Source organism: Herpailurus yagouaroundi, unplaced genomic scaffold, assembly GCF_014898765.1.
Source record: "Herpailurus yagouaroundi ecotype Mexico unplaced genomic scaffold, PumYag 160, whole genome shotgun sequence".
NCBI classification, from domain to species: Eukaryota; Metazoa; Chordata; class Mammalia; order Carnivora; family Felidae; genus Herpailurus; species Herpailurus yagouaroundi.
The window spans coordinates 3117896-3145540 of record NW_024412401.1 but is presented as its reverse complement, the minus strand read 5'-3'; the positions used below and the strand labels follow the sequence as shown (position 1 = coordinate 3145540).

General features: G+C 44.2%; 1 protein-coding gene and 1 non-coding gene across 9 annotated transcripts in view; both read left to right on the top strand.

Moving 5' to 3' along the window:
• The window catches only part of NFIB (nuclear factor I B), a 462184-nt gene that overhangs the window by 89308 nt on the left and 345231 nt on the right, over nucleotides 1-27645 (top strand). The window lies entirely within an intron of this gene.
• TRNAH-GUG (transfer RNA histidin (anticodon GUG)) lies at nucleotides 9300-9371 on the top strand. Its single transcript has one exon. It is a non-coding gene; the product is annotated as a tRNA-His (tRNA).

Genomic DNA, 27645 nt, shown 5'->3' with positions numbered 1-27645 from the left:
AGGGAATTGTGAGACGGTAGGGTTTAAAACAGCGGGGAAAGCTCGCCTGCCATGAGACTGGCTGAGGGACCGGCACGGCCCTGGGCTAAAGCATTGTGCGCAGTGGTCCCTGGCAGATTGCAATCACTAAACTTGATTTAAAGAAAAACAAACAGGGGCGCCTGGGTGGCTCAGTCGGTTAAGCGTCCGACTTCAGCCAGGTCACGATCTCGCGGTCCGTGAGTTCGAGCCCCGCGTGGGGCTCTGGGCTGATGGCTCAGAGCCTGGAGCCTGCTTCCGATTCTGTGTCTCCCTCTCTCTCTGCCCCTCCGCCATTCATGCTCTGTCTCTCTCTGTCCCAAAAATAAATAAACGTTGAAAAAAAAATTAAAAAAAAAAAAAGAAAAACAAACAAAACACGTTTGTAGTGATGAACATTATAAAGAATGTCATTACTGAGAATGGTTTGTTACGGGTTGAATTGTGTTTCCTCCCACCCCTCCCCCACAAAAAGACCTATTGGGTCATAACGCCCCGCCCCAGTAACCTCAGAAATGTGACCTTATTTGAAATAGAGTCTTTAGAGAAATAATCAGGTTTACATGGACACAGAGACAGACAGGCCCAGCGGGAGAATGCCAGTCAAGACGAAGGTAGAAGTCTGGGTGAGGCGTCTACCAGCCGAGGAAACGACACAGATTGCCAGCAAAGCAGAGGGGGAGCTAGAGGAGAGGCATGGGACAGATAGATGCTCCCTCCCATGTCTCAGAAGGACCCAGCCTCGCTGTCACCTTGGAGCCTCCAGAGCTGTGGGATCAGTGCCTGCTGTTTAAGCTGCCTAGTTTGCAGGACCCTGATTACAGAGGCCCTGGGAAGCTGCCGCACGGTTGTGTATCGCTGGATATCGTCCCAAGGGCATGTTTTGCTCATTCTTACTGAATCCTCACACCCTCCTGTGGAAGGCATGATCAGTGACCCCTTTTTCAGGGTAGGAAGCCAACACGATCAGATATCCAGGTGTCTCTGTGATGAGGCACAGGAATTTCAGCGAGGAGAAAGTCAGGAAATGTCAGCCCATGGGACACAGCCCTGCCTGAGCCGTAGAGTAGCGGAGGGCGCTGGTAGAACAGGGGGGATCCAGAGTCAGTCGCATAGGTGCAAATCCCAGATCTGGTGGCTCAGGCTGTGCGGTCCTGAGCAAATTCCTTAACCAACGCTGCACCTTGGTTCAATGGGGAAAATTAGTAGCACCTAAGGTTCTCCCTGAGGATTAAATGGACGAATTCCTGTGAAACGCTTAGCACGGTGCCTGCTGCGTTACTATGTGCTCAACAAATAGCCCTTTTACAAAATGACCCATGCAAAGTAACAAGGGAGTGGAGAAGCCCCGCAGTAATGATGAGTAATGATACCATCATAGTTGCCTGTGCAACTATAGTTGTGCAGTGAACGTACTGTGCAAAAGATCTATGCTGAATACATTGTGTATATTTAATGGTCTCTAGCCGTCTAGGGGCGAAGGACACAAGGCAGCTGCTGCTTATTCCGCGGGCAAACATTGCTTCCAGGGCCCATCCAGTCGTCACTGGTGAAGGTCCTCTCCCTAGGTCAAGTCCACCTTAATCCCCTAAGAAGCTCTTTGTGGTAGTGATGAGGATTCGAGCCACGTCCTCAGATGTCAGGCAAACAGAAAGAGAAAGAGTTGGGGGTTATACGTACCTGGGAATGAATCCGTTAAAAGGGCAGAAAGTAAAGCATGGCTTTTGATATAGATGGCGCCCACATGCTTTGAACTTTAAAATCACTGCATAAGGTTTCACTAGAAGCAAGTTCACCATAAAGGGATTTCACGACACAAGTCACAAGTAAAGGAATGCAATCACCATCCTGCATTTTAAAAATGCAATTAAAATTGGTGCAGACCCACTGAGCCTTGCCAAACCCTGCTTTAAATAACAGTTTGGAGAATCACAAACTTCAATTACTTTTGGCAATGCCTTGGTTTTCCATGAGGCACGATAGGTTATTAAATGTCGTAACTATTTAGCTTGCTAATGAATAGTTTATCCTACATTCAGTTAGGTGGGTTTTTCCTTCTCTCCCTCTCTCTCTCTCTCTCTCTGTCTCTCTCCCTCCTTCTCCCCCTCTCTTTTTCAGCCTACTCAAGGAATTGATGATAATTAAGGGAAAGCTGTCAGGGGGGCAGGTTTTTCATCCAACAGATCTTTATGGTTCTAGGGTTACCTAGGGTAGAATCTGGCTCCATCTTGTAAACTTAATATCTACCTTCTACATTAGTGGTGGCTATCAGAATGATGATAATGGGGGCACCTGGGTGGCTGAGTCCGTTAAATGCCCCACTTCGACTCAGGTCATGATCTCATGGCTGGTGAGTTCGAGCCCCGCATCGGGCTCTTTGCTGACAGCTCAGACCCTGGAGCCTGCTTTGGATTCTGTGTCTCCCTGTCTAACTTCCCCTGCCCTGCTCATGCTCTCTCTCTCTCTCTCTCTCAAACATACATAAACATTAAAAAAAAAAGAATGATGATAATACAGTAAGAATAATTGTGGTTGTATGTTCTATGCATCACCTTTCAAACCATTCTGAATATTTCACATTTTGCCTTAAGACCTTAATGTAGTAGATAAGGAGTAGACTTATTAAAGTCATTGAGGCAAATTGAAAAACATTCAGAAAAAAAAAATCAAATGTCCTCAAATTACAAACTTCATCATGAATAAAGCAGAACCAAACACGAACAGGTAATGTAGTGTTCGTTCCATCAGGCTATTCAATTCCCTGGGTTCTGTTTCTCTCTCTCAAGTGACCGAAGAATTGTTATCAGGGGATGCTAATAGTATTCCCAAGTATTGTTATTTTTCATACTGTTGAGGTCTGATCTGGCGACCAGTGGTCCCTTCCTGATCTGTGATGTGCTTGTATATTTCATGGCCCCACTTCAGTCAGGAGAGATGATGGTCCCAACTGGTTACTGCCATTCACGAAGGTCAGAACTAGACATAGACCCGAGGCAATTCGGCAGAAGTGTACCTGTGAGATGTGTCTCAGGAAAAGCAAAATTAAACTCACCAATAAAACAAAACGCCTAAAGATAAGATAAAGAGCTCTAAAAATATTTAGCAGCTCATTCTGAAGCTCTAAAATGAGACTAAACTTTGGAGTTGCGATCCACACGTGGGCCAAATTAATTTTTTAATCTAGTCGGCCTGTGCTCTGTGCCAGGCACAAGGTTAAGGGTACGGGAGGTAGACAGGTAAGTAAGAGAGAGTCCACTCGTTTGCAGACATCTGTGGTCATGGATTTCCCCCAACCCCACCCCAACTTGGGCCAGGTACCTCATACGTGTAAGAGTTCAGTCACTTGAAGAGCAAATTTGTCGTCACCGCTTCAAGACACAGATCTAGATAGAGAGTAGGGCCAACTGGTGAGCCAAGTACCTGGATCATTCCATACAGAAGGGCTTGGAGGGATGACTCCTGGTTCCTATCTGTCTCAACCACATCTGCTCCCTCCAGCTCCCATCCCAAAGCCCTTCTGCTCCCATGCCCACACTTACCTCCTGACTAAATTGGCTCCAATATTGGCCCCTTTAGGGCAGAAGGGACAACATGACAACTTGCAACCGGGGCAAATAGTCTCCGCTGTGGGCCTTCTTGATTCTCATGCTGTGTTTGTGCCTCTCCACTTACACTTACCCTGTGTCCTAGGCATGTCCCTCGCTCTGGGCTTGGAACCACCTGTCCAGACTCTGAGGTGTTCTTCCCTCTGGCATCCAGCTGTGGCCCCCTAGCCCCGGTGCCACTTGTTGTCATAAACAGAGTCCCGTCGTGAACCTCAGACCCCTTTTGGGTCCTGGCGCGCATGCTTCCTCTTCTGGCACCTCTTTATCCTGGCCAGAAGCTCAGAGAAGTGTTCCCCCATGTCTGGTTTGACCAAACTAGTGCTAGTATTTTATTAAGCACTTACTACCTCCTGGGCACTCTTTTAAAGTGCTTGTTCTTTTAACCCTCAGAACAATTCTATAAAGTAGACATTGTTCTTATCATCATCCCCTTTTACGAGGGAAACTTAGGCAGAGAGATTAAGTCATTTGTCCAAGGCTATCAGTCCCCGAACTTCCAGGAGCCTATGCAGAAACTTCTTTAAGAAAAGTAGCTCCGCAGTGATTGGTTAGAACCCTCGCGGCCGTAAATCCAAAACGCTAACTGGTCTCAGACCTGCCAACACTTCTCTTTCTTAAAACCTCAGCTTCCTGATGTAATGGGAAGAGAAAGTGTGGTCATGGGGCATTCCGGCTCTCCACTATTCGATGATCCTGCTCTCCACCCCCCCTTCCTCAGGGGGTCCCGGTTGCCACCACCTTTCCTAGATGCAGAGCGGTAATTCGCCACCGCCCCAGGCCTTCAGCTGTTCTGGGACTCCGAGTTATTGCACATTATCATTAATGGATCAGCCCCCCTCGTAAGGTTTCCAAATAGAGGTCTGGCCCGCCAGATCGTAAAGGTTAGGCCTACGTATTCCGGAGGGCTGTGTCAGATGAGGAATTCTATTAGAAAGCTTTGCATCTGGAGTTTTCTAATGGTGCCTTCAGGCAAAAAAAATTAAAATTAAACCAACAACCAACACCCCTTCCCCCACCCCCGCCCCCACCATTCCAGCTTTCCCCCACAGCAAGATTTCTGACTTGGTTAAATAGAATTCATTAATAAGCAAGGGGGAAAAAGCACCCCAGGCAGTTTACTCTTGAAAATGTAAACTGTTAAAACATGTTGCGGTTACAAGCATTCTGAAAATAATGCGTTTTCTCTAGTGTTTTCAGATTTCCTAGAATCAAAGATTTTTCCGATACATGCAGGAAACACGCGAGGGGTGAAGTCAAAGAACATTTAGCTCTTAGCGTTCTTTATGGTAAAGGTCATGTGGCTGAAGAGTTTGGGATCTGCAATCGGCAGCTACCATTTACTTGGACTTCCCCTGTTTTCAGCTATCTTATTTTTTCCCCCCAAACTATTTCCAAGGGCAGGCATGAACGATCCTTCATTCCCTGGCATGTACCGAATTCCCCTGAATGTACTAGATTGGTCCAGCTTTTCCTCCTTCCCTATTTCCTCTCCCTCTCTTTCTTTCTGTCTCTCTCTCTCTTTCTCTCTGATTCTCTCCCTCCCTCTCTCTCTCTCTCTCTCTCACACACACACACACACACACACACACACGCACACACACAGCTTACTAGGATGGGGATGGGGTTCTAGCAAGATCCCAAGAAATAAATGGTTTTAAGGTCCCTATAAGGTCAGAGCTGGCTGGGCCCCAACTGGAAACAGGACTCTGGGAGGAGGGGACAGAGGAGCTTTCTTTGCAGGGGGGGGTTCCCAACCTGTCTTTGTCTGAAAACTGGGCACTGGGCCAGCCCCAACCCAGCGGATTGCCGCTCTTGGCCTTCAGCCCAGTGACGGATCTGACTGTCATTTCCCTACCCCCAGTGAGGCAGGAGGCAAGCTGAGAAGAGGGATGAGGCGGAGAACACAGAGCTTGGTCTGGGAAAAGGGGTAGGAGGGGCGACACTGGAGGCAGGACTCAGCTGGGGCAGTGGGGGCCTCGACCGCTCCCGGGGTCCGCTCGTCAGCCCCTGCTCCCCTGTTAGACTCCACCATGAAAAATCTGGGAAAGTACTGACTCCATCAGGAGGAGAATCTCGTAGCCGGGCCGCAGAAGGAGAGGCAGGGAGGCTGATGCTCCTTCATTTCTAACAATGAGATGTTGGTGGGCAGCAATCTTATAGAAATAAAGGCTTCCTGAAAAGAGAAGTCCACAGTCTCTTTCGAAAACGAATCCTGTAGCTAAATGCCCCTCACAGGCAAGACATTCCTCTTTATACCCAACTTAAACCAAGAGACCAATCCCCGTGTGTCCAAAATATGTTGCCAGAGGCAGGGAAACAAAGCTGACAATATTTAGAAGGTGACACGGAGGACGGCTTCTATGAACTTAGGGAAAACAAAAAGGACAGCTCTACTAGCCATAGGACTCGCTTGTGATTGGCTTCTTCTTCCTTCAAAATGTTTACGTGTGTCTCTTGTTCGTGAATTTATTCACAGCGTGTCTGTAAATTAAATGTCTGGCACATCAGAAATGTGAGGAATCTAGTCCAGTTTCGCCTACCTCACTGATGAGGAAATAGAGACCCAGAGACATCTAGGGTCTGGCAGGTAAAAGGGTTGGAGAAAGGAATTGAATTCAGACCAAGCAAGCTGCTTCTTCTCTCTCTCTGTCTTTCTCTCTCCCTGTCCCTATGTCTCTCTCTCCCTCACCATCTCTCTCTTTCTTTCTCTCCCCAAGAAGTACCATGCCTTCCCTGCCTTTCCCTACTTCATCAGAATCTTTAAGCAATACGTGTATATATGTATTTTCCATGACACCAACTCATATATTCCGTTTATTCATCTGTTATTCATCTCTCTCTCTCTCTCTCTCTCTCTGTGTCTCTCTGTCTCTCTCTAGACTATAAATTCCATGAAGTCATGATACGTGCCTCTCTTGTTCTGTGCTGAATACTAAAGATCCAGAGCAACGACTGGACTACAGTAAATCTCCAACACGTATTTGTGAATGATATATTCGTGGCAGAGTGATAACATTGGTGTTGACATAGTAAGGTCAGAAAAAAAAAAATCAGATGGTACGTTGCAAAGAAGTTGTAAAGGACATCAGAAACCATATTTTGATTCAATCAGTCTTCCCCTTTAAACTGGGTTGTAGGTATTGGTGGACGAAATTTATCCCCTAGAAGACAGCGAATGGGCAGGAGAAAATCCTGGTAGTTGTTCCAAAGCCCACCCACTTCAATGGGCACGAATATTTGGGGGCACCCCAGTGGCTCCGTTGGTTAAGCGGCAGGTTCAGGTCGCGATCTCACAGTTTGAGCCCCGCGTTGGGCTCTGCGCTGACAGCACGGGGCCTGCTTGGGATTCTCTCTCTCCCCCTCTCTATGCCCCTCCTGGGCTCCCTCTCCCCAGCACTGGCTCTCTCTCTCAAAGTAAGTAAAGAAACTTTTTTTAAAAATAGGCACAAACATCGCAGAGTCTATCCACAAGGTAACTGACATCATCAACTACAGGAGCAGCCCTTTGGAGGGGAAGGAACCGTGTGACCAGTTCCAGCCAATGAGCTGCGAGAAGAGCTTTCAGCAGCCCGTTCCAGACAGTCTAGAGCTCTCCTGCCGTTTACAAAGCAGTTAAGCTGTGATCAGGGTAGGAGTTGTTCCCTTAGCCTGGGTCCCAGAGTGAGGAGACACAGAACAGGGCCCTGCAGTGAACAGAGTACAAGCAAGGGGAAAACCTTCCTAATTTAAGCCACTGAGATGTGGTTGTTGTCACATATCATAACCTAGTCTGACAGATACAGTGTGGGGGGAGGGGGAGTAGTTTAAGGGGGTGTGACGACTGTGGCACTTCATAAGCCTTGAATACTATACTATGACGGGAACGTTATTCCCTTTTCAAATCACTTCCAGTCGTTCAGATGAGGAGAAGCGTCAACCAGAGGTCGCCGTGTTTTCAACAACTCTGCTCTGTGACTCGCCTTCCTTTTTAACAGGGAACAGAGCTGGGGCTCAGCGCTCAGAGTTACCTGGCTAGACTTTTAATTCTACTGTTTCATCTTTACATTTTATTTCACAATGACCTCTATTTATGGAATGTGATACTGTGTATTTTGAATACATGGAATGTTAAAAATTTTCCTCCCCCCAAATTTTTATTTAAATAATAATATAACTAAGATTTCTAGAGTGCTGACAGCCTTATGATAAGTTTCTTTGGCACGTAATAACCTATTTAATCCTCATGACAATCCTGTGAAATAGGTACTATTATTAACTCCATTTTCCAGAGGAGAAAATTGAGACACAGAGGTCAGATAAGCAGCCTCGGGTCCTCAGTTAGTAAGGGACAGAGCCACAATTAGAATCTGGACAATCAGCTTCTACAGTTTGTACCCTGTGAGTTGATTTCTTCAAAACACCTCCCTTATTGCTTACTTGGTACATAGCAAAAATCGTTAAGTGTGGTAAACACCTGTGGATACTTTGGGAAACTGCTCTTTGCCAACCAGGAGATTGGCTTTGTCCCCCCGCCTCCTTGCCATGAGTGACCTCTTGCCAGGTTCACCCACCTGCTCCTGGCATGGCCAGAGAGCACTTGGCCTTGGGTCCTCCACAGATGGGTGGGGCTCAGGAACTTGGGGTAGTACTCTTCCATGGGAGCATGGAAGCAAAATGGGTTTGGGAGAATTCGAAAGAAGACGGAAGGGGCTAGAGATGATCAGAGGGGAGCGGCTAGTGACCATGTGCCTCTCAAGCTTTCCTCTTCAGAAATACCCTCCCTCCAGAATCACGGGAACTTTCGCACCCACTCAGCAGATGAGTGAGGTTCTTGTAACCCATACACCATGCCAGCTAGCCCCCACTGCACCCGGGGTCCTCTCTGTTTAGAGGGCTTCAAGGGGACACCCTGCTAATAATCCAGCGATTAGAAATAGGTTTCTCTGTGTGCTTTCTTTTAAGGTTTTCAGCCCTTGAAATATCTTGTGCAGACTCCTTGAATTATTATAATAAGGAAATTTATAAAAAATTTCCCCTTGAAACTTACTTAGCATGGAACACTCCAGTTTCTTTGTGTGGTAAATTGCTAAGCATTATTTTCCTTCAGATTACTGGAGGTTTAAAACCTATATATATTCAGGGGGAAAATTAGCTTTTAGGGATCAATGAGTTTGACATTGATCAGTCGAAGTATAGTCATCCTGGCTTCCTCTAATAGGAAAACCAAGTATTTCTGATTGTCCCCAGTCCCCGGACCATTTTGTTGGTGCCGTATTTTTTACGACTGTGCTGCCCAAGCACATGGCTTTCAGACTGGTGGTGAAGAAACCACAAAAGAGGCTCTGATTCGTATGCCACTTGGGGCGACATGATTGGTGGGGTGGCAGTTGGGGGTGAGAAATCCATATCCATTATTGGTCAAAAGTAGAAAGCGTGATCCAACAGACCGGCTTCTCTCAGTCCTGTTATTTTCAGCAGGACGGTGAATCTCACCTTCTACAATTTTCCCAATGTTGGTTGCATGTTCTGGCACTCTGTTACCACTCCTCTACCTCATGACAGATTACAGAGACACGGCTCCCCTTTCCCAGCGTTAAGAAAATGTGCATATTTAGGCAATAGATGGCAGTGTTTCCACAAATTTTAATAGTGCAGTAGCTCTTGAAGGAGGCTGAGTACTCAGCTCTCCTGTAGCTCGCCGTGATCGTATAGTGGTTAGTACTCTGCGTTGTGGCCGCAGCAACCTCGGTTCGAATCCGAGTCACGGCAGGAGGGGTGAAGGCTTTTGAAGGAGAACAGCCCTGGCCCCGGGGTTGTCCCGCATCCGGCTAACATTTTGCAACCAGACACAGAATGATGGAAATCCATAAAACAGAAACCACTGCAAACATTTTAAACTTTAGAGAGAGGGCGTACGCGGGGTGGCTTTATTAATGCACTAATCCTGTTTCAAGCGTGTTGTGTGTGGTTTTTTTTATTTGCACTGACGGATAATATGATAAAACTGGAGTGTAGTGGGCATGTAATTATTATTAATTACAACTACTTAAGCTCTGCTTTGAGCAGACTCGTCAAGTCTGCTTGCTTTTGAGCCTTGCCAGGACTGTATGGTAATAACAAGCCTGAATTATTTGGAAAGATGTCAGCAGTAGATGTGGAAATCCTGTTTAACCAGGCATGAATTGTTGTCAGGAGGTTTTTTTTCAGGATGACAGAGAGAAAATGAACTGTCCCTTATCTGTAATTGCAGGAAACATTTTGTTTCTATGATATGAACTGGCTGTAATTTAACTTTCCTGCATCATTGGATAATGTAAGAAGCCAGTTGTTCAAAACGAAATTCTCTGAAGTGGGCAATTCGGTCTGATAAAGGGCATATTATAAGTAGACAATGGGGCTCAAGCAATAAATAATGTCCATATATGGTGAAACTTTTTAAATGACATTTTCCAAAAGACTGGGGTTTGTATTATAAACGGCTAAACGTTGAATTAATGTGAGTAACACGGCTCTAATGGGCCTTTCTCCAGGACTTAAAAACACGAACAATACAGCCTAAAAATGTCAAATATAAGTATGTTATAATGAGGTTTACTGCTCTAAAATTATAACCCGCCATGTTTTAAATAAGGGATCACTCGAAGGCGCTTTCTAATGGCTCTCGCCCCTGTTTCGCCACTGGCTTAGCAAAACTCATGTTTGTTATTTATATGGTACTAAGAAAAATTCGCATGAAAATAGGTGCTGAGGGGAGGCACAGAATCTCTTGAGTTCTTTCAGAGTCAGCGATTCCTTACAAATGATATTCTAAAAAATTGCAATAAAAATCACCCCCGCTTCCGAACAAGAGCAATTTCTGTTTGATTACGTGTTCAAAAAGGTGGGCCTCAGAGTATCATGCAGCGAGACAAATGTGTTTTTTGTTTCCTCCCAGACTCGCTTGCAAGACTGTTTTCTACTCTGAGGTGTCTTCTTCCTGCGACTTATTCCCTAATCTCCCACCCCCCTCCCCTATTCCTCCCAAGTCCTACCTCCCCTCCCCAGAGGGCCTAGCCTGGGCTCTGCCTCAAGTCTGCAAGGCCTTCTCAGCTGGCTGGCACGAATAATGCTTCTAAGAAGACAGACGAATTGCAATTGGTCTTTAGTCGAAAACAGCCTACGGAATAAGCCAGTACAAGGTTATAGGCGTTTTATCAGGAGACCAAGAAAGCAATCATTGGAAGGAGATTGTGTCGGTCAGAACTCAGTGGTTGCAAGTGACAGAGACTCAACAAGTACAGATTGAAAGAAAGAGACGTACCCAGGCATGGATACGAGGGAGCTTCAGAATAATCGAAATCACGTTATTGAAAAATGACTGGGACACACTCCGTCTCATCCCACATTTCTTCCCAAATTTTGCCTTTATCTTCTCAAACTATTACATGGCTGGAAACATGGCAGCCAGCAGCAATTCCTGCTCTTTCTATCTTACAGCGTCTTTGCCTGCAAGACAGCCCTTTCGCCACTGTTCCAAAAATCTTAGAGAAGGATTTGATTGGCTTTGCTTGGGTCAGATGTCCAACACTGGGCCAATCAGCTATGTCCGTGGGGATGGAGCCCGGAGAGCCCTTCCCTTGTCTTGAGGTCAGTCCCAAAGCGAGAGAATTGGCGGCCCAGAAGCCACCTGGGTTACCTCCCTGAAAAGTTTTTTTTCATTGCATTACTGGAGTATACCATTTGGTGGCTGTCTACTTCCACAAACTCATGTGTTCAGTTCCCAAACTATTAACATCTTTACTGCTTTGTGAAAGATAAAAAACAAAAACAAAAACAAAAACAAAACAGTCGGGGTTGGGGACAGTGGTCGGAATATGACAGTCTGGACCCAACTTGGAGCTTAGGGACACAGTCAGAGCACCTGCTTGAACAAAGAGCACTTCATGGCCTCTCTCTTCTGTCTCTGCCAGAAAGGGGGCTTCTGCTCTCGATGACTTTGCCAACAGAAATCCACCTGAACGTGGGCAAGTTACCTAAGCTCTCAGAATTAAAAAAGCAGGGAGGGGGGAGGTTAATGCAAGAATGAGAAGAATAATGTACAAAGAACCCCACAAAAAAAAACAGTACAGAGGTTCATAACAGAACAGCAACATTGGCACCTAAGAAGGATACAACAGATAGGGTTTATTCTTCCTATTCCAAGGCTGCATGGTGCCTTCATCCCCCATCCAGTGTCCATTGGTAGAAGTTCTAGAAGGAGATTTCCGTCAGAAAAAGGGCCCCTCACCATAGGTTTCAGAAGTTTCAAAAAATGACAGAGTGGATTCTAAACCAGAGGTGGCACAAGTCACATCTATGGAGTGACCATATCCCATCTAAGTTTGCCATCCTGGTTCACTCCCTTTTCACATGGTTACCGTGACCGTGGGTCCTAAAAATCAAGGGTCGTTTTCATCAACAAAGAGTTTATTGACACTGGGTTTCCTATCTGTTTTTCTTACTGATGCTTAACTATTTGGGGCTTTTGTTCTAAAACTAACTCTGTATCAAGTTGGTTTGCAGAAGTGCTAAGGCCTGAATTGTCAGAGGCAATTAATTCTAATGTTTAGTTACATTAACTCTGAGACAATAACTTCTTTTAACTTTTTAAAAATGTTTTATTTATTTTTGAGAGAGGGAGAGAGAGAGAGAGAGACAGAGGGCAAGTTGGGGAGGGGTGGAGAGAGAGGGAGACACAGAATCCAAAGCAGGCTCCAGGCTCTGAGCTGTGAGCACAGAGCCCGATGTGGGGCTTGAACCCATGAACCGTGAGATCATAATTTGAGGGGAAGCCAGATGCTTAACTGACTGAGCCATTCAGGTGCCCCTGCTTTTCACCTTTTAAAAAGCATTTTACAAAGATGTCCACAGACTCCATTATTGTTTCCATGCTCACATTGTCTACATTTTATACCAAAGGCGATTCTTGCTGGTGAGCATTAGGTGACTCTGATATAACCTTTCAAAAGTTGTCTCTCCACCATGTCAGCTATAAAGCATTTCGGGACAAAGATAAGCCACTCGCAACTGGATTCCTTAACAATTTTTTTAACGTTAATGATGAGATATTAGAATACTAACAGAATCCGTGTTGAGCGCAGGGCTTTGTCAGCAATGGTTTTCACCAATCAATGACATCGTTACCCCCTAAATTTGTTTCTGCAGATTATAAGGTCAGTTACCAACTGAAAATTCAAGAAACCTTCTTTCTCTTCTCATCTTGGGAGTCAACAAAAATAGCCAGAGGAAGTCTTCATTCTCTGTATGACTTATTACTTTGTCACTCACGTTGGTGTGGCTATAGTGGTCTATTAGAGTTTGCTCAAACAAAAAAATTGTACCTATGTAACTGTAATTGAGTAACTAAATTAAAATTCAGAACTAGGGGCTCTTGGGTGGCTCAGTCGGTTAAGTGTCCGACTTCGGCTCAGGGCATCATCTCATAGTTCGTGAGTTCGAGCCCTGCATCAGGCTCTTTGCTGTCAGCTCAGGGCCAGCTTCCCATCCTCACCTCCCTCTCTCTGCCCCTCCCCTGCTCGTGCACGTGTGTGTTTCTCTTTCTCTCTCAAAAATAAATAAACAACAAAAAAATTCAGGCCTAGATACGCTTGCTTCATTACCAGAAGCTAGGGCTTTAGGTAACTGTCTCTTGCTTTCTCTGTCCAGTATAGTAAGGCAGAGTATCGTTTTCATCTCCACCATTAATCTGTGGAATTGAAGAGAATTTATGTTCCAATATTTTCTATGTTTATATTTCAGCGATCTTTCATAAATAGAAGAAATTCACATTTATTTTTCCAATCAAATTGAAGAGCCTGAGGTGAATTTGTAGTAAAATGAATAGTATTTAAAAATCAACATCTGTCTATTCCCTAATTATATAAAAAAAAAAAATGCAGTTTCGGTTTCTTTTTTTTTTTTTCAATAAAACCACACTCCTGCACGGGAAATGATTTATTACAACCATGGATGGAATCCCTTCCAGGGAGAGCTATTGCCTTCTGCATCATTGTGGGGGTAGGTGGGAGGTCTTGAGGCTCAACTCATTGGATCAGGCGTGTCCCCAAACGTAGCAGCCGGTGGTGACTTTGCAGAAAGAGAACACTTACCCACCAGCAACTTCACCCAAGGATCTGAGTTTTGAGAGATGATGTGTGGGCTTTTTCTCCTCCTACAGCTCAGCTGCTAGGTCCTTCCAGTGGCCCGATCTCCTCTGACATGTTCTTATCCCAGTCACATCACCCTAGAAGGTGGAGGGTCTGTGGCAGGGCCTGGAAATGTGGGCCTTCCAGGCAGCAAGTGGCAGAGGAGAATTTCCACAGATGCTGAATCAGAGAGAAAGCTTCGCTAAACAGCACCTGGATTCAAATTCCACCCCTCTGCTCCTTCTGCCAGTTTGACTTTGGACTTGGCCTCTTTGCACCTTGGTCCATTAGCAGAACAGGGAGAATATGAGGGTCAGATAAGATGACGTGTCTGTAGCGTGAATCCTGACGAGGAACACAGTAGTGCCCTTCTCTTCTGTCCCTTCCTGGGAATACAACCTTTGTTCTCCGTTGTTCGTGTAGACTTCCCGGCCTTCAAAAGTCAACAACAAGCACGAAAGGAAACACCCAAAAAACAACAAAACAAAACGTGCCCTGGATTCAGCCTCCGATCGGCAGCAGCTTTGACACACTTGTGTCTTCACTCAAGGGCTGCTGTTTGATTTCAGGTCCTGTGGCCACCAGACAGGTGTTTCCCAGTTTGATAAGGAGCAAGGAAAGAGCTTTTGCAGGGTCATGGTCAAGCCCACTCCAAGATAAACATGAGCTGCCACTAGATGGCACTGCTCCTTGTCGTTCATCAAAGACAAGGGACTCTTTCTTTCCTTCTTTCTTTTTCTTTCTTTCTTTCTTTCTTTCTTTCTTTCTTTCTTTCTTTCTTTCTTCCTCTTTCTTTCTTTCTTTCTTTCTTTCTTTCTTTCTTTCTTCCTCTTTCTTTCTTTCTTTCTTTCTTTCTTTCTTTCTCCTGCACTGGTTCCTGGCCCAGGGTGTCTGCAACTGGGATTCTAATCATACTAGAACTCTTCTGTTCTCTGAAGAGAGGTCCTATTTTCAGCATATTCCCATCAAGATCTGAGGACCAAACAGACTCCACCTACAATCTGGGGGAATTACCTCAACAGAGTTGTCTTTATCCAGAGGTGATTTTAAAAGAATATATTGTATTTGGATGTCAACGTTCAAAGGTTCCAAGGCGGAACATTCCATTTCAAAAGAAGGTGTGACGAATGAAGGCACATAAATCCCGTAGATTTATGTAGAGGCTGGAACAATTTCAGAAATCACAGCATACAAATCAAAGAAGCGGCCTTTTCTACATCCTCTCTCACTTTCTCTTATTCTTACTCACTCACCATCTCATCCTTTCTTTCCTTCTTTCTTTTTCCTAGTCTTTTTAATTTGTCCCAAACTCCCAAACGGGAGGGAACTTGATCAGAAATCCTAGATACAGCTGGTCTCAAGCTACTGCGACAGTCATTTCTTCTCATTCTTCCCCAAAAGATCCAAAGCCACGGTTGAGGTTGAGGCTGCAACGATGCTCTCACAAACTACTCACAAACCCTAAATCACTTCTGGAATGCCATGTAGCCCAGTCTTCGTAAGGTGTCTCACTTAAAGGAAGCCATGTTTAAAAATCCTGTAGATTTTTACCGGAGGTTTTCTAGAACAGCTGGTGTAGGACTCTAGAGACTGCCTCCCATAGAAATATATCTGAAAGTTCCCGTTGATGTATCTCTGTCAAATTTCCCACTTACCCCAGCTTCTACGTGTGGCCCCCCCTCTTCTCCTGGTTCTCCAAACATCCACTCTTTGATTACCCTTCTCTACATCCTGCTCACATTCCCTGTCCCATCCATAAACTTGGGCTCCCTGCTCCCTATCATGCCGACAGTCCCCTCAGCACCCCCCAGAAGTTCTTTCTTAGCCCCGTCTGACCCTATCTGCTTCTAAGAATGAGCCCATTGCCCAGAGGAACCATGTAGAGTATGGTATCACGTTGTCTACTGCAGAGTCATGGAGTGTTGTCTAATAGTTAAGCACATGAGCTTTGGAGCCAGATTCCTGTATTTAAAATCCAGCTTCCTGGGTGACCTTGGACAAGTTACTGAACCTCTTTGTGCCTCAGTTTATCCATCTATAAGATGCAAGTGATAATAGTACCTACTTCAAAGGGTTTTGTGAGCACTGAATGAGCTAGTATAGTAAAGCACTTAGAAGAGTGTCTGGGTCAGGGGTGCCTGGATGGGTCAATCAGTGGAAGGTGCAAGCCTTGATCTCAGGGTTGTGGGTTTGAGCCCCGTCTTGGGTGTAGAGATTACTTTAAAATAAACTCTTAAAAAAAAAAAGAAGAAGAAGAAGAAGAAGAATGTCTGGTTCAGAGAAAGCACTACATGAGTGTTCAGTCTGTCTATTATTATTATCACAATGGCTATAATTACCACTATTATCATATGCCAGGTATAATGGTAGCTAAAGACAATACAAGAGTATGCAAAATAGATAGTATCTTTGTCTCCATGGAGCTTTCAGGCCCGTGGAAGAAACAGAGAAGTCAACCAGCACTTACAATTCAGCATGGTGAGATTAGGAGCAGGAGAGCCACAGGTACAATAACAGCACACAGACACAGAGCCTGTAGCTGGGAGTCGAGAGAACACTTCCCTTTAGTGCGTACACCCAAACGGGATCCAGGAGGAATCTTTATAAGGATAGCTACCAATACACTCGTCTCTCATGGCTTTTGTGGGAAAAGCACACGCAGGAAGGTGGGAGCCTTGTTCCCGTTTCTGCTGGGATTCAGCATGGCTCCAGGGCCGTGAGACCCAGAGAAAATCCAGCACCATTTTGCAACCTGAGGGTTTTGTATCTTCAGGAGCTTTAGAGGCTCCCAAGACAGGGCATATATCAACATGGTCGGAGCAAAAGGAAAACTTATTTCTGATTTTTCTCCCAGGCCCTCCCTGAAATACCCAGGCATCCCTTCAGCCAGAAGGATGGTGAAGGGAAGGGAGAAGTTCTATGACTTCTAGTAGGCTTGACAAACCAGCTGGGACGGGAAAATATAAAGACCTCTAAACATGGAAAGTAGATTTCTCTTGCTCCTGCTTTTAAGGAATCATAAGATATCCAGTTTAATCAGTTAACACACGTATTTTAAATGCCCACACCATAGAGTGTGGGGATACAGTAACAAACACAAAGCTCTCAATGGGTTTGCATTCTCCAGGAGAAAACAAGCATGAATTCACTTATAATCCGACAAACTGTGTCGTTATAAGCCCTCGTGAGAACACAGAGGAGGGCATGGAAACCGTAAAGACACAACAATCTATATCTGGCCTCTGGAAATGACAACGGTGAAGATGACAGGGTACGAGATGAAGACCAGGACATTAAAGGCGTTTAGAGATTAGCAAGATTCTCCAACTACGAATAGAAGGCTCTATTTTTTGTTCAAGCCCAAAACTATCATATAAATTTAAGACTCGTTCTGAGTCATGGTTCAGAAAGATGTGGGAACACATTGGAGATGTCACTCATGCCATAGAGAAACCGCAGGTGAAACAGTAAAAGTAATTCCAGATACTCTGCTTGTGCACACCATAGGCTGAACCCCAGGTATTTTAGGAAGGAATCGGGGGCCGTAGTACGCTATGTTTACCCAACTCTACTCTCTCTTCTCTAACAGATCTGATCAGCTCACCCTCCACTGTCCCCCGAATCCTGCTGGCTCTAGAAAGAATGGGTTTCTCTTCGCCACTTCCTCTTCCTACCTAGACATCCCCTGTGTAAACTGGATTCAGTCTACCAAGCTTATGTCAACTTGGAGCTACAGGAATAAAATCCTTTCCCTCTTCCAAACTTACCATCTCATTTACGATGTCAAGAACCCATTCTTGAAGCTCTGCCTCAGAGCCAATAAACTTCATGGCTCAGATCTTTGAGAGATGCAGGGAGGTAATGATATAGGAAGGAAATTAAATGCATGTCTTTAATATCTACAAAAAGCATATCAGTTTTAAGATAATAGGATTGTATTTCTTTGTCTTCTAATTGGATAGCTAAAGGAATGTTGTTCTGCAGGTTGCCTCTGGGTAAACTGTGGCAAGTGTTTCAAGCTCAAATACATTTAGGGAATGCTAAATTAAACAAGGTTAAATAGGTTTATTTCATGTGAAACCAACGGAACAGAGCCTTTATTACGCTAATGTGTTCTATGAATTCTGATGTGCTGTTTCCCAAACTTATTTGACCATGGAACACTTCTGTCCCATCTTCTGGAAATACTGCATTACAGGAATGGAAGGCACTGAAAAGCCTTTGTCCCCAGAATCAATGAATCCCATCCCATCTTCATTAAGTGAGCAGAGCAAATGTGAGGGCAAAAGTGTTTCTATTTCTGATTTGTTTCCTAATGGGGACTTTTCTTCATTGCCTAAAGCTCGTTGCTTATTTTCCACTAAAACAACTGTGACATCAGTGTCATGAGCATGAAGTACCTGGGAATCAGACAGCTGGAGACAATAGAAATTAAAAGAGTTTATGCCATAGTTAAAAACAACAACAACAACAACGACAAAACCCTCTATGCCAAAATGAGAGATAGGAGAACCAAATTCCGGGGCTTCTCTGGGAAATCTCTAGTGGAGATGCATACAGGCCCCAGTTGCCCCTGTGAAGGATGGGAAGTGGATGATGGCTCATGGTTAAGGAATGCAAAATAAGGATCTTGTGACTTTCAATATAAAAATACATATGGTGTAAGATTACCGCACAGTTCCCCACAATCAGAAAGAATGCAAATACTCCCTGCGTGGCCTGAACAATGAAAACAGAATCTGAGCAGACAGAAAACTGGGATCAACAGGAAAGTTCTGGCAAAACTGCTTTGCAGAGAACATAATGATCTTAAAATAGGTTCCCTAAAAGGGGCATTACCTACAAAAAAAAAAAAAATCATTGAATCTCAAGGGATACGGATGAGTTTCTAGGGAGGACAATGACGGATGAGAGGAAATGGCAGGAGAAAACCGTAGCCGGCCAGGATAATGGGCCCAGTGACCCTTTTACCTTCCTCAAACTTGTCTTCTGTCTTTGTGTAAACAGAGAAGAGGCCCAACTCGACATGCAAAGTGAAAAGGGGGAAAAAAATTGATATTTCGTGCGCAGCCACATGTGGGCCGAAAGTATAACTCTTAAAGAAAAAAAAATCTGTCCTATTGTACACATTTCTGTACAAGGAAGGTTGATTTACATGAGCAGCTTTAGCAGGAGAAACACACAGCAAAGCAGCAGGGAGCTGCAGAGTTCCAGAAGAATCAGATATTACTGGTCACTCTGTGCTTTCGTGTATAAGAGCAATGAAGCACCCTTTCTTTCTTTCTTTCTTTCTTTCTTTCTTTCTTTCTTTCTTTCTTCTTTCTTTCTCCCTCTGTCTTCCTTCCTCCTTGCTTTCTTGCTTGCTGGCTTGCTTGCTTTTGCCTTATTTTCCAAGTCGGTAAAAACTGGTTATATTGGTAGCACTCTTTGAAATAAATTGTGATACTGTCATTGGCCTGTGGGCATACTTGTTCCTCAGGAAAGAGTCAATAGTGATAAGAATGGTAATTTGAGCTGTCAGGAATCCACGTTAACTCTTACATAAACAAAATACAATAAAAGCTGCTCATACCAACACTACTGTGGTGAGAGTCCACAATGGCTGAAAGAAACTAGGAGAATCCGTGAGCATCGTTGTTTTCCGTATTCTATGTTCTCCCCACCCTTCTTCCTGCTTCCTAATACGCTGTGGCCAGGAAACAGTACTTTCTACCCCCTCAGCCACAGAGGTGGTCACCGGACTCAGGTTAGGCCGTGTTGGGATCATATCCTTGTAACCAAAGTGATTAGCCCAAGGTGCAGACACACGATTATGCGGGGTCAATCCAAATCTTCCCTTGGTGACTGAATATTGCCTCTAGGCCTGGTTTCTGAGGTTGGGTTTTATGAACCTGTTGGCCCATAAGCCTTATTGCCTTTTTTAAGCAGTTCAAGCTGGATGTTTATCACGTGCACTTGAAAGAGACCTCCAACTAACGCAGGGACGTGGGCAGAATGAGAAGGGAGTGTTACTTTCTTTTTCTTACTCCCTAACCATGTTCGTAGAAGGCATACTACATGTCAGACCTGAAATACGGTGGTGATCCATATAGGCCCTGCTGACATTCAGGGAGGTTAGGACCTATGGGAAAGAGCAGGCGTTCGATGATTGCTAATAATTAATAAATTTTCAGTGTCCCCTAAAAAACGGTGGAGGCCTCATGTCCCGGGAAGAGGCAGCCAAGTTTCCACAAAGATGGCTGACTTGAAGAGGGTTGAGTGTTAGCCTCACCTTCATGAGCCAAGGTCTCTTGTGTCATTTCTAACCCATGGTAGCTACCTAAATTTTAAGTGATGGTGACTACCTGAATTTTAAAATGTGTTTTTTGTTTTTTCTGACGAACTGAGCTATTCCAGCCGGTTTATCTGATAATATTTGTGGGAATATGAATTTTTCTGTACTTGTTTTCTTTTTACTTTCTCTCACATTATTGAGTAGCAACTGCATCAGAGCAACTCTGATTAGGTAGAAAAGTGGGACAAATAAACTTCGAGAAAAAAAATAGTGATTCTAGTTCTTCTGTGGTGAATTATTTTGGAGGCTTAAACAACTATAAAAATTCTGACATACCTCCATTTTTACCCAAGCAAAGATGAAAATATAGGAAGACTGTGTATGTTTGGGTGCAAAGACCATGTATTTTTGTTGAAAGTGAACTCTGAAGGTATCAAAAACCAATCTGGGCTGCTGTGCAAATTAGCACCTGGCCAATCCTAGCACGGCATCCTTTGCTTTGTTGAAATGTTTCCAAGTGCGACGGATCCGTTGTCCATTGGTTCATAGCAGGTAATTTACATTTGTCAACTCTGATTTGGATGCAGATATGATAATTCATACTGAAAGCCCATTTTCTTATCTTCCTCAGTGGAAGAGCTATTCTGGTTTACCATTTTTGTACTGTAGGGTATGCATTCCTCTTTAGTATCCTCCATTTCAGGTAGCTTTTGAATGACTTGTAATGTTCATGCATTTACATTTTGTCTCCTAAAAGAATGTCTACCTCTCTTTGAAATCAGGGACCAGGGCTTTGATGGCTCCTCAGACTTTTTGTGTCGTGCCTAAAGCACCTCCTCCAGTGACTAATATTGGTAATTATTTAACAAAAATTTCCTGAGCTCCTGACATGTACCGGACACGGTTCTAGGTCTGAGAATTTGGGAAATTACTGTTCTTCCAATTGATGTGATTGCTATTTATCTCATTTAACATTTGAAAAGAACTATCATCGAGAAAGAAGAAGGGAGGAAGGAAGGAAGGAAGGAACGGAGGAAGGAAGGAAGGAAAGAAGGAAGGAAAGTAGGAGGGAACTTATATTTATGAGTGCTACAATTATTTCACATGGCACTAAATGCCTTTTTTGCATAAGACCTAGAGTTTTTAAAATTATGTGACAGCGTTCGGTAACAAAACAGTTGAGGGCAAGCCATGAAAAAGAAATCAATGCAACTTACTTATAATTAATTTAAGATTAACTTAAAAATGAAAAAAAAATTGGCTTACTCTCAGGGTGCTGCTCTTGAACTGTCATCTAGAAGCTTATATAATTAGTGGCAGCATGTTAATTGAATTATGGCAATTAAGTCAGCATTGAGACAAGAGGGTCCCTTCTGATTGAAGAAATTGTGGTAATTCTGTAACCATTCTCCCGTGTTGGAAAGTTTCAGGACTGTGTCTCATCCTGCCCCTTAGTACTTTAGCTACCATGATGTGGCCAAATCTTAATTTCGCTGGTGTTAATTATCTACTTTGTGGGTTTTCAGAGCCCCTGGATTCTTCTTCCGCTTTCCGTGGGTTACCGGATAGTGAGCATGGATAGGTAGGCTGGAGCCTTGGAGAGGCCATGCGACTTACATCTGTTTTTTTTACTACCAAATTATCTTCACCGGTAAAGTTGTGTGTGGGAGGAAATGAAAATATTTGCCGGGGGGGAGTGTGGAGAAAGTGATGATCTTTTCAGCCCCCTTTTTAATAATGTCATTGTTGAGTATAGAGTTGAGAAAATACCGAAGAAAGAGTCCGCATGAGTTTGGGAGTTATTTGAGGACTTTATTTGAGGACTGTAGTTGTCTACATTAACCCGTTTTTATAGATGCTATAGAATGAACTAGCCATGGCCCTAACCTGATATTAATAAACAAAGTGGCCTTGGGAAATTTCCTTCCTCTCTCCAGGACGACATTTACTCTATAAAATGAGATCACCACGGTTCCTTTTAACTCCAAAATTCTACAGGGTTTTGGTCTATTCACAAAGTCAGCACCGCGCTTTCTAAGCATTTGAATACGGATTGTCAGCGACCTATGCCCCAGGGCGATAGAGCTGTATGGACAGAATGTATGCCAGCCAGCGAAACTGACAGGAAGTGTATGTAGCTTATGCTACTGAGGATTGGCAAAATGGAGGGTCAGAATTGAAGACTCCCCCAGAGGAAAAGAAAAAAAGAAAAAGAAAGAAAGATAGAAAGCCAAAGAGGAGGCAATGGAGAAGAAGGGATGGGAAACCATACTGCGATGTCTAGAAAAAGTAGTCCTGGGGGGTTCTGTGAGTCGGGCCAGCCACCGGATGTGCAGGACTTCGTGCAAAATGACAACGTGGGACCCCTCGTTCAAAAATTAAGAATTTCAGGGGCACCTGGGTGGCTCAGTCGGTTAAGCCTCCGACTTCAGCTCAGGTCATGATCTCACGGTTCGTGGGTTTGAGCCCCGCGTGGGGCTCTGTGCTGACAGCTCAGAGCCTGGAGCCTGCTTCGGGTTCTGTGTCTCCCTCTCTCTCTCTCTGCCCCTCCCCCACCTCTGGTAAAAAACTAAAATTAAAAAAAAAAAAAATCAAGAATTTCAAAATGGCTACAGCAAGGCTTTAAACTAAATGCAGGGCCTTCTACATGTTGGCCCTGGTTGTAGGCCTGGCTGGGTGGGATTAATCCTGTTTTCCAGGGTTTGAAATCACACTCACCTCCCCTCCCTGGGTCCCCCGAAACTGCAGGACTCGCTTCAAGTCAAGTCTGCTTTTCATTCAGTGCTATGTTTCTTTCTTGCTTGCTTTTTTTTTTTTTTTTAACAGTGCTGCTAGCTGTATAAATATTTTACAGTTCCCCTATGAAAAGTTTCCAAGGGGCCCATGTGAAGGAAAAAAATCTTTGAAAGGATTTTTTCCATAGCAATTAAAACCTTTCAAAGCACCGAGGGCTTCCCAGTCTCACGTTAGTGCAACAAACCTCTATTTTTTTGCCCAGTGTGGATGGCTCTGGGTCTGAAAATAAGCCAGCTTCTTTGTTTGGTGACTTTGTGGGTTGCCGATAGACATTTGGAATTTAAATTCATTAGATACATGGCAGATCTGTGGATGGAACTGACAGAGGGTTTAGGAATGCTGTGATCAGAAACACTAACTCCTATTTCCTGTATCTCATTTACAGGGGTAAAATGACTATAAATCAACCGAAAGCTCATTTCGGCTCCCCAGATGAAGTCAAATGTACACTCTGACTTATGCATATACCATTTTTAGTTAACGCACCAATAAAAATAATTGTGCAAGCCTAAATTTGGAAGTGTTCCCAGCGTTTATGACAAAACTTAATAAAGCCAGGCACATTGAATGTAATATGGGAATTTTATTGAAATGAAATTAGTCCATCATGTAAGCTCCACATTTTCCTCAGATTTCTTGGACTTCATAGGAGAGGTCTCCTGGGGCCCCTAATAGGGTCCTGCAAAAATTCAAGTACAGTATGCAGAGACACAGAGTTCGGGCTACAGCTCCGCAGAGGGTACTGCTGCTGATGGGGCACCCCGAGTTTCGGGGCAGCAAACCACACACATTTTTCCAAGCACGCCCGTACACTCTTCACCCCAGGGTCTAAGCACCAGACGTATTGTTGTGGTTTTCCTCAGAACACGGGACTCCTGGAGAGACGGGGGTGGGCGTGCATTTGTAATTCTAGTAACCATGATACGAGCCAGAGGCCTATTATCTAATTTCCCAGGGGAACCAGCAGCGGCCATTGCGTGTGTCCGTAGCACTTGGTTGCTTGGCCATCTTTAGCGATTGGAAGCATGAGGCCTGTGGGATACTTTGTGGCTGCTCAGAAGAGGAGGCAATATTTGTACATCTGAAATTCAGGGTCGGGGTGCTGGGCGTGGGGATGAGGAGATCTGAATGGAAGAAACCAGGTTCTGATGCCGATTCTATTTCGTCTACAGAGGTGTGCGGGCTTTAGTGTGTACAGAAACACTTCCCGGGGTACTTGCTAAAAAAGCAAACATGTAGGCCCCGCCTCAAGAGATTAAAAAAAAAAATTTAATGTTTATTTATTTTTGAGAGAGCGATGGACAGAGGACAAGGAGTGGAGGTGCAGAGAGACAGGGGGACACAGAATCCGAAGCAGGCTCCAGGCTCTGAGCTGTCAGCACCGAGACTGACATGGGGCTCGAACCCATGAACCATGAGATCGGGACCTGAGCCAAAGTCAGACGCTTAACTGACTGAGCCACCCAGACGCCCCAAAGGATTTTAATTCACTGCATCCATAGATAGACCTAGGAGTCTGCATTTTAAATACTATCTCAGGTGAAATTAACACAGTTGGTCCAAGGATCTCGGTTTGCAAAATACCACCATCAGGTTGGTCTTCAACAACTACCAGCAAACTTCAATATATTTTATTGCTATAGACTGAATGTTTATGTTCCACAACCCCAAAATCATGTGTGGAAGTCTAACCCCCTCAATCTGATGGTATTCGGAGGTGGGGCCTTTGGGAAATAATTGGGTCGTGAGGGTGGAACCCTCAGAGAGCCCCGAAGAGCCCTTCTACCCCTTCTGCCCTGTGAGGACACAGTGAGAAGGTGGCCTTCTATGAACTAAAAATCAGGATCTAACCAGACATTGAATCACCCAGTGCCTTGATCTTGGACTTCCCAGCCTCCAAAGCTATGAGAAATAGATTTGTTCTTTCTAAACCAGCCCCTCTAGTTTATAACATCTCAAGCTGACTAAGACATTACTAAGTGTTTATTTTTGAGGTGTTACTATGCTCCTAGTGATAGGTCTGGACCATCTTCTCCACCACATTTGGACTGCCATCTAGACAGGTGTCTGGCTTACTTTTTAAAAACTCAGGGGACAGATATTTCATAGCTTCTTTTTTATAGCCTGCTCAGTGCTTAATCATCATTACTGTTAAGACTTTTTTTTTTTCCTTAGGTCTATAGAAATTCCTGCTTGCTGAAATTCAAGCCCATTTCCCTGTTCCCTCCTCAGAAAAGATGGAGAATAATTGGATAGTCCCTTCATGGTAATCTTTTATGTATTTAAAGGAGGTTAGAGTTGTCTCCCCATTAATCCACAAGGAGGCAGATATGCTTGTGGTCAGGAGCCAGTTTCTCTCCTTAAGTCTCCAACCAGCGGGTTCAAGGATGGCTGAATTAAGTCTGCACTGCAAACACCTTCAGGTGGCTTCTCAGACCACCTTCATTTTGGAGGACGCTGGGGCTTTAAGCAACTGGTTTTGGACACTGACATCACCACTTCCAAGCCCACATGGAGAGGGTGACTCTCTTCTTTGAGCTTCTCTTAAACGCAGTTTTTCCTCCTTACCCTCACCTTCCTGAAGTTTCATCCCTCTAATTAACAGACTGGAAAACCTTGCCTGACCTGCGCGGTTAGAGCACAAAATGAATTGGGAAACTGACACGGAAATTGGGCAATGTCTTTTCCTCTCTGTGGCAGTGGTGGACAGCTCTGAGGTGGCCTCCGGGGGTTTATGCTTTGTGCCATCGCCTCCCTCTGAGTGGGGGCAGGGCAGAGTGTAGTCTATTGATTGCTTCTAATCAATAGACTATAATGAAGGTGATGAGGTGTCATTTGTGTAGCTATGTAATATTATATAAAACGCTGCCTGGCAAGAAAACATGCCCCCAGAGACTCTCCTTGATGGCTTGTTGAAGTAAGCAGCCACGTTTGGAAAGCTCATGTGGCAAGAGACCATGGATGGCCTCTGGGAGCTGAGGGCAGTCCCTGACCAACAGCCTGCAAGAAACCAGGGCCCTCAGTCCTACGAGTGCAAGAAAATGAATTCTGTCACCAACCGAAAGGAGCTTGGAAGCAGATTCGTTCTGGTCAAGCCTCCCTGTGTAAATGCAGCCTGGTGGGACCCTAAGTAGAAAGCACTCTAAGCTGTGTTCAGACCCCTGACCCACATAAACTGTGAGATAATAAGTATACACTGTTTGAAGCTACTAGATTTGTGGTAAATTATTACTCAGCAATAGCAAATGAAGACACCAACCATCTGATTTGACTTACCTGGCCGTGCGCGGGGCGGGGGTGTGTGTAACGCTTATTTGGAAAGGCTGCCAAAGAAACATTTAGCCTGGGTGCCGGGCTCAAAAGGGAACTCGTATTTATATACTTGTACATATTTCAAGTTTTGGTGGATCAGAACCATGCTTGAAATCTTGTGTGACATTTACATAAAAGTTAATTTCCCTTAAAAAAAATAGCAGTAATTGTTATAACAACTAGCATTTATTTACTATGTAGTCTACGCTTGTTCCACCTTGAAGTGTTCCATATATTCTAATTCACTTAATTCTCTTAACTGTCCTAGCAGATAGGCAGTATTATTAATCCCACTTTACAGACGAGGAAGCTGAGGCCCCAGGAAGTAAGACCGTCAGCTGAATTATTAAATGGACTTGAAAAAAAAAACAACAAAAAAACAAAAAGATGAGCATCAAAAGGCAAGACAGGCTTTTGCCCTTTGGTGTCTGATTATGGTTCCATGTATCTTCATCTTTAGAAGATGTCTAAAGCTATTATGTCTAGCTATTATGAAAGTTGGACATAGCATGAGCCTCTAAGACTTCTAAGATCTGTGTGAATTCATTGCAGCTGTATTTCACCTAATGATAACAAAATGCCAAGTAGACACCAGTGAACAGTTGGGTGAAATCTATAAATGTTATTTCTTTAATGTTTATTTATTTTTGAGAGAGCGCAAGTAGGAGAGGGGCAGAGAGAGAGGGAGACAGAGGATCCAAAGCAGGCTCTGGGCTGACAGCAGCGAGCCCGATGTGGGGCTCGAACTCACGAACCGGGAGATCATGACCTGAGCCCGAGTGTGAGGCTCAACCCACTGAGCCCCCCAGGTGCCCCTTGAGTGCATCTGTAAAGGTGGGAATGGTAGCAAGCCCAAACTCTTGGACCATTCAGGAGGCGTTTTGCAGGCCTACTAACTTTGGCAAGCCATTTGCAATGTTGTCTCCATTTCAGTGGCTTTATCCAGCATAGTCTCAGTTTTACTGATACTCTGTCAAAATTGAGACGCAAAAGACTGAACTTGACGTGGTCAGTGGAAGTGCAGTTCTGTGGCATTCATGGGTCGTGCTGTTTTTATGTGTCCCAGAATGATATTAAATTACCTTTGGAAAAAGCAGCACCACATCCCAAGCTGGTAGGCCTCCTATGATTTACTTTTTTCTGCAGGCCTTAAATTTAATCGAGCATTCCCAAATTCTACTTGCAGCTTTTTTTTTTTTTTTTGACTTTTTGTTGGCTGTAAGAACCCTATTCAGACTCAGCTGACATGTTTTTAGTGAGTGCTAGGGGGTAATTACTAGTGTCTTCCCTTTACAGGTTAGAAAAAAAAAAAAACTGAGACTCAGAAAAGCTGAGCTGTGTGTGGTTAAACAGTTAGAAATAACAGATGACCATCTTGCTCCGTGCTCAGGACTCTGTTCCCAACACCAAAAAAAATTCTTTTTTTAAAATAATTTTATTTTTTGTGGGTTGTTTTTTTTTTTTTTTTTTTTTTTTTTATTTACCTATTTTGGGAGAG